Below are 8,233 nucleotides of genomic sequence, written 5' to 3'. Positions count from 1 at the left end.
TATGTTGTTGAACTCTATCGGCTAGAGTTTTGTTGAGGATTTTGACATCTAAGTTCATGAGGGATATAGGTCTGTAATTTTTGTGTGTGTGTGTGATGTCTTTACATGGTTTTGGTATCAGGGATATGGTGGCTTCATAGAATGAGTTTGGGAGTATCCTGTCCTTTTCTGTTCTCTGAAATACCTTTAGTAGTAGTGGTGTTAATCCTTCTCTGAAAGTTTGGTAGAACTCTTCAGTGAAACTGTCCGGGGCAGAGTTTTTTTTTTTGGGGGGGAGGGGAGTTTTTTGATTATCTTTTTCACCTCATCTTTTGTTATGGGTCTATTTAATTGTTCTACTTCTGTTTGTGTTAGTTTAAGTAGGTAATGTGTTTCTAGGAATTCATCCATTTCTTCTAGGTTTTCAAATTGTTAGAGTACAATTTTTCAGAGTAATCTGATATGATTCTTTTAATTTCAGTTGGGTGTGTTGTAATATTGCCCTTCTCATTTCTGATTTGGGTTATATGGTTCCTCTCCTGTTTTTCTTTTGTCATTTTGGCTAGTGGTTTATCAATTTTGTTGATTTTTTTCAAAAAAACTAGCTTTTGGTCTTGTTAATTCTTTCCATTGTTTTTCTGTTTTCTATTTCATTTAGTTCTGCTCTAATTTTTATTATTTGCTTTCTCCTAGTACCTGTGAGTTTCTTTTGTTGCTGTCTTTCTATTTCTTCAAGTTGTAGAGATAATTCTTTCATTTTGGCCATTTTTTCTTTTTGTATGTGTGCATTTATTGATATAAATTGGCCTCTGAGCACCGCTTTTGCTGTGTCCCAAAGGTTCTGATAGGAAGTGTTTTCATTCTCATTGGATTCTATGAATTTCTTTATTCCATCCTTAATGACTTCTATAATCCAATCTTTTTTGAGCAGGGTATTGTTCAGTGTCCAAGTGTTTGATTTCTTTTTCCTGCTTTTCCCGTTATTGATTTCCACTTTTATGGCCTTCTGGTCAGAGAAGATGCTTTGTAATATTTCAATGTTTTGGATTCTGCTAAGGCTTGTTTTATGGCCTAATATGTGGTCTATTCTAGAGAATGTTCCATGTGCACTAGAAAAGAAAGTATAGTTGGTTGCTGTTGGGTGGAGTGTTCTGTATATGTCTATGAGGTCATGTTAGTTGATTGTGGCATTTAGATCTTCCGTGTCTTTATTGAGCTTCTTTCTGGATGTCCTGTCCTTCACTGAAAGTGGTGTGTTGAAGTCTCCTAGTATTATTGTGGAGCTATCTATCTCACTTTTCAATGCTGATAGAGTTTGTTTTATGTATCTTGCAGCCCTGTCATTGGGTGTGTAAATATTTAATATGGTTATATCTTCTTGGTGTATTGTCCCTTTAATCATTATATAGTGTCCTTCCTTATCCTTTATGATGGATTTAACTTTAAAGTCTATTTTGTCAGAAATTAATTTGCTACTCCTGCTCTTTTTTGATTGTTGTTTGCTTGATATATTTTTTCCATCCTTTGAGTTTTAGTTTGTGTTTCTAATTCTAATGTATGTTTCTTATAGGCAGCGTATAGATGGATCTTGTTTTTTAATCCATTCTGCCACTCTCTGTCTCTTTATTGGTGCATTTAGTCCATTTACATTCAGAGTAATTATGGATAGGTGTGAATTTAGTGCTATCATTTTGATGTCTTTTTTTGTGTGTTGACAGTTTCTTTTTCCCACTTGATTTTATGTGACGAGTAGATTTTCTTTATATATTGTCCTTTCCTCATATTTGTTGTTGTTGATTTTGTTTCTGCTGAGTCTCTATTTTTTTTTTTTATTTTGATGAGTAGGATAGTTTATGTCCTTTGTGGTTACCTTGTTATTTACCCCTATTTTTCTAAATTTAAACGTAACTTTTATTTCTTTGTATCGCCGTATTTTTCTCTCCATATGGAAGGTGTATGATAACATTTCTTACTCCCTCTTTATTATTCTAATGTTGTCTTCTTTTATATGATAACATTGCTGTTACCCTGTTTTGAGGTTTTTTTTTTCTTAATCTTGCTTTGTTTTTTTGGATTTCCCCATCTGGGTTGACTTCTGGTTGCTCTGCCCAGTGTTCTAGTCTTGGGTTGATACCTGATATTATCGATTTTCTAGCCAAAGAACTCCCTTTAGTATTTCTTGTAGTTTTGCTTTGGTTTTTATGAATTCTCTAAACTTCTGTTTATCTGGAAATGTCTTAATTTCACCTTTACATTTGAGAGACATTTTTGCTGGATATATGATTCTTGGTTGGCAATTTTTTCTTTCAACTTTTTATATGTCATCCCATTGCCTTCTTGCCTGTGTGGTTTCTGCCTAGTAGTCCAAGCTTATTCTTATTGGCTGTCCTTTCTAGGTGACTTTTCCTTTATCCCTAGCTGCTCTTAAAATTCTTTCTTTATCTTTGGCTTTGGCAAGTTCAAGTATAATCTGTCTTGGAGACTTTCTTTTGACATCGGCCTCATGTTCAGTTAGATGAGTATCTTGGATAGATATCTTCTCATCTTTCATGATATCAGGGAAGTTTTCTGCTAAAAAATCTTCAACAATTTTCTCTGTATTTTGTATTATCCCTCCCTGTTCTGATAACTCCAATCACTCGTAGGTTATTTCCCTTCATACAGTCTGCCATGATTCTTAAGCTTTCTTCATTTTTTAAAAATTCTTTTATCTGATTTTTCTTCAAACATATGAGTGCCAAGTGCTTATCTTCAAGTTCAGAAATTATGCCTTCCATTTGCTCAAATCTGCTTCTCTGGCTTTCTATTGGAGTTGTCTATTTCTTTAATTTTATTGTTAATTTTCTAAATTTCTGATTGCTGTCTGTCTATGGATTTTTCCAGCTTATGAAATTTTTCATTATGTTCCTGAATAATCTTTTTAATTTCTTCAATTGCTTTATCTGTATGTTCCTTGGCTTGTTCTGCGCATTGCCTTATTTCCTTCTTGATGTCTTGAAAGGTTCTGCATATTAATGTTTTGTTTTCTGCCTCTGGTAATTCCAGGAATGCACTTTCATCTAGAAGATCCCTTGATTCTTTGTTTTGAGATTTTGTTGAGGTGATTATGGTCTGTTTCTTTTTGTGACCTGAAATTGACTGTTTTCTTTGAGCCATCTATAAGTTATTGTATTAGTTTATTTTATGTTTGCTCACTGTGTCATAGCTTCTTGCTTTGTTTTGTTTTGATATGCCCAGATGGGTTGCTTGAGTGAGCTAATTTGATTATTTTCACTTTTGGAGCTCTGATGTCCTCTCACCAGATGGTTAGAGCTGTTCTCAGGTAGATCAGTCTAGGAGTGCATTCAGTTTTCTTGTATGAATTCAGCTCAGGTGTCTAGGTAGCTGATCATCAAGTGTGTGGTGCAGGCTGTGTCCCACACCCTTAGAGGGGCAGGGGTGATTGGTGCAGGTACCTGTATCTGGTTGTAGCAGGTGGCCATACTCTGAACAAGGCAGGGGGCTGAGAATCATCCCCCAAGTATCTCTGAGGAAAGTGTGCCCCTATTCCCTAGAGTGTACAGGTGGGTGGGTTCTTCAGATGGACCATGGGCACCCACCATTTTTGGTTGTAAGGACTGAGAAGTGCCAGTTATCCTCGGACCCCTTTTGCAGGAGGCTGGGTGACCTGAGTGGAGCCATCAGTCCTTAGGTCCCTGATATGGGTAGGTGAGGTCCCTGTTTAATAGGCAAAGCAATGTCAAACATCAAACACCCACCTCTCCACCGCACAGCTGAAATAGTTGGTGTTTGCCAACAGGGGCCTATTCTCCTGAAATAGGCCTAGACAGGTCCATGCAGAGGCGAAAGGTTGTAAAAGTCTATGGACCGTTTATGTCTGATCAGGAGCTGCTTCTGTCCTGAACTTCCCCAGTTAATGGAGCTGGTAAATTATGTTTTTTCCCCAATTGCAAATTTATTCCTTCTCAAAGCCCGTGAGGATGGGTCTAGGCTCTCAACAGGACCTATCTCAGTCCCAGGGAAGTCAGCCACTGAAGCCATCTTGGGAGTAGGGGGGTGGGGGGGCAGAGTGGGGGGTGCAGTGAAATATATGCAGGTAATTAGCTTTTGCTGAGAGCGCCGTTCTTCTCTGGTTCCGGAGGTCAGAGTAGGCTGTATGGCTGAATGCTTCTCCCTGAGGAAGCTGTGGCCGAACACTAGTACCAACCCCGCCACTGCAGCTCCTGGGAATGGTGCCTGAGGGCTCCCCATGATTCAGGTCTGGTAACTCCTCTCCACTTCTGAACCATCTCTTCCTCCCCCTGCCCCTCAGTTCTTTTTCTAAGCTTGCCTTTGATACTCAGGGCTCCTAGCTTGTTATAAATATACTTGTTTCACTTGTTATTTTCTGGTGTTTGTTGTAAAGAGGGCTCGCTGGAAGCACCTGTCTATTCTGCCAACTTGGCTCTGCCTCTGGAAATAGCATCTTTTGATTTCTTGATTGCTGCTGCTATGGGTATTGATTGTGGATCCAAGTAAAATGAAATCCTTGACAACTTCAATCTTTTCTCTGTTTATCATGGTTTGGCTTATTGGTCCAGTGGTGAGGATTTTTTTTTTTTATGTTGAAGTGTAATCCATAACGAAGGCTGTAGTCTTTGATTTTCGTCAGTAAATGCTTCAAATCCTTTTCACTTTCAGCAAGCAAGGTTGTGTCATCTGCATAATGCAGGCTGTAATGAGTCTTCCACCAATTCTGATACCTCATTCTTCTTCATATAGTCCAGTTCCTCAGATTATTTGCTCAGCGCAGAGATTGAATAGGTATGATGAAAGGACACAACCCTGACACTCACCTTTCTTTACTGTAAACCACTCAGTCTCCCCATGTTCTGTCTGAACAATTGCCTCTTGATCCATGTACAGGTTCCTGATAACACAATTATGTGTTCTGGAATTCCCATTCTTTACAATGTTATCCGTAATTTGTTATGATTCACACAGTCAAATGTCTTTGCATAGCCAGTAAAACACAAGTAAACATCCTTCTGGTATTCTCTGCTTTCAGCCAGGATCCATCTGACATCAGCAATGATATCCCTGGTTCCACTCCCTCTTCTGAATCTCGGTTGAATTTCTTGCAGTTCCCTGTTGTTATACTGATATTCAAATCTATTAATGTCCCATTTATCTTACCATTAATAAGGACCAGTTATAAAAATATATAAATGGTCACCTAATGGTATTAAAAATATGATATTCCAGTCAGCTATTATAGAGACATCTTTGGTTTAGGGTCTGTCAAAACCAATATGCCTATTGTTCATAGGAGACACCTGTGATATCTCACTGGTTTTAGTCATGCTTGTAGAGCAAATCAAAATTTCACCCAAGCTTCTGTCAGTATTAATTATATAAAATACATATGGGATAGGACGGGTGTATATCATCACCATTATCATCAGCAACAGCACTTTTTTTGCATTATCACTAAATCAGTTAAAATTTGTGTTAACTGGGTTAAAAAAAAAAAAACCTGAGTTCGAACTTGTATAATAATTACAGGTGCATGAACCCCTTCTAGAATAAATAAACAATTGACCTAATTAGACAACATCTGGTTTAATTCATGCTCCAGAAATAATCACGACAAATGGGATTACTGTTATTGGTGAAATAGTTAGGTTATATCCTTAGAACCAGGCTTAAACTCTATCCCAGTTGATTGACAATCCACAAGTTTCATTGACTTAAAATGTGGGGATATTTCTCATTTATAATACCTCTTGGGTGTGAGTCAAGTGCAAATCTGCTCTGTATTATCATCTTTTGTACTTCATTTCTGGTTAGCAGCTCTTATGTTAGCCACTATCATGGCAAATGCACAGGAATATGGATGGAACCAGGTAAATGGCACTTAATTCTTCTGTTTGAATGTGGAATCCTTCACTTCACTCATATTCCATTTGCCCAGCAAGTCATATGGCAAATCCTGGCGTGAAAGAGACAAGAAATACCCCGCTACTCGGGACGCACCTAGGATAACCCTCTCCCTTGTTTCTAGGTATAGTGAATTAATCATATATTTCATATACCATTAGGTCCGTATTTGGCTTCCATATCATGTTCCTATATTAGTCATGGAATCGACTCGAAGGCACTGGATTGGGATATTAGTCAGAATTTTACTACAATAATGATGCATAAAAGACAACCACAAAATCTTAGTGACAAGTAATAAAAAGTATTTCATGCAACTCTACAGATCAGCTAGGTTTTGAGTTCAGGTTGTTTCCATGCATCTCTTAATTTCCTTGGACAAGTTGAAGGGGCAGCAGACACTTGAGGCATGTTCATCTCATGGTAGAACTTCAAGCTTTCAGAGGAGAAGTCTCTTACAGACTAGGCTGGGAAACACCACACTCACACTCATATCCACATTCCATTAACCAAGTACCATGGCCAAGACTAGTGTCAGTGGGTCAGGAAATATACTCCTCCCATGGAGACAGTGTAGATCTATGTGTGTGGGGGCAAGCAGGGGAATAATGTCAATATTTGGTGACTAATAATCTAATCTACACAAGTTGCATTCACTCATCCAAGAAATACTTTCTGGACACAAATATTTTTTTCGGATACCAAAGCAGGATGTCAAAGTATATGCATTCTAGTTGTTGTTAGCTGCCATCAAGTTGGTTCCGAGTTATGGTGACTTTATGCATCATAAAATGAAAGATTGCCACGGCCTGTAACATCTTCATGATCTTTGGTATTTTGAGTCCATTGTTGCAGCTATTGGGTTAATCCGTCTCACTGAGGGTTTCCCCATTTTGGTTGGCTCTCTAATTTACCAAACATGGTACCTTTTTCTACCAATTGGTTTTTCCTGATGACATGTCCAAAGTAAGCAATTTGAAGTCTCACCATCTGTCATGGATTGAATTGTGTTCCCCCCAAAATATCTGTCAACTTGCCTAGGTCATGATTCCCTTGTACGATTCTATGATTGCCTATCATTTTACGATCTGATGTGGTTTCCCTAAGTGTTGTACACCCTATCACTATGATGTAATAAGATGGATTAGCAGAAGTTATGTTGATGAAATGTATAAGATCAGGTAGTGTCTTAAGTGAATCTCTTTTGAGATACAAAAGAGAGAAGTGAGAAGAGAGACATGGGGGCCTCATACCACCAAGAAAGGAGTGCTGGAGCAGAGCATGTCCTTTGGGTCTGCACTGAGATGCTCCTAGACCAAGGGAAGATTGATGACAAGGACATTCCTCCAGAGCAGACAGAGAGAGAAAGCCTTTCCCTGGAGCTCACGACCTGAATTTGGACTTGTAGCCTACTAGACAGTGAGAGAATAAATTTTTCTTTGTTAAAGCCATCCTCCGGTGGTATTTCTGATATAGCAGCATTAGATGACTAAAACAGCATCCTAATTTCTAAGGTACATTTTGGTTGTATTTCTTCTAAGACTGAATGAGTAAACATTCATTCTATTGGGAGTCTATGGTATATTGAATATTCTTCATCAATACTGGAGTTTGCATGCATCGATAGACAGAAATAGATACACATAATTACATATATATATAGTTAGATGGTGCCTTGCTATCTGAAGAAAAATTTAAAAAGTAGGGTAAAAAGACAAGATAGTAACTGGTTCAGAGATGAAGTCTCTCTATCATTTCTAGAAGCAGACTGCTCAAAGCAAATGAACTGGCTAAAGCCCTAAAATAAGAAATGAGTTAGTATCCAAAGAAGAGACCTCAGTAAAATATAGCTGTAATACAATGAAAGAGCCCAGTGATGTAATAGGAATTGAGGAGCATACAATAAAGGAGGCCAGGTGGAGTTGGGCCTTGAGTTTAATTTTAAAAGCTTTCCATTCAGCTCAGGTTTTTGTAAAATTGAACAGAACCTTAATAAAATCTAACATTTTAAATGGATTATTCCATGTGCTTTATGGTACAAAGATGGGCACAGTAAGACCATTTAGATAGATATTACAAAAGTACAGGTGAGTAAGTATGATGACTTGAACCATCAAGTACGGAAAATAGCAAAAGTAGCAAAGTCCTGAAGACAATGAGGAAATGTTGAATAATGCATTCTTTGAGAGAACAGTGGAGTCAGAGATGTTACTAAAGCTTTGGTTGAATAAAGGCGTCATTTATCGATAGGATGAAGATTGAGCAGGAAAATATCCTGGAGAGCGTAATCAACCTTTAAACTTCAAATATGTCGATTTTGAACACTTAATATATA

This window comes from Elephas maximus, chromosome 16 (genome assembly GCF_024166365.1).
Source record: "Elephas maximus indicus isolate mEleMax1 chromosome 16, mEleMax1 primary haplotype, whole genome shotgun sequence".
Classification (NCBI taxonomy): Eukaryota; Metazoa; Chordata; class Mammalia; order Proboscidea; family Elephantidae; genus Elephas; species Elephas maximus.
This window is presented reverse-complemented; position numbering follows the sequence as displayed.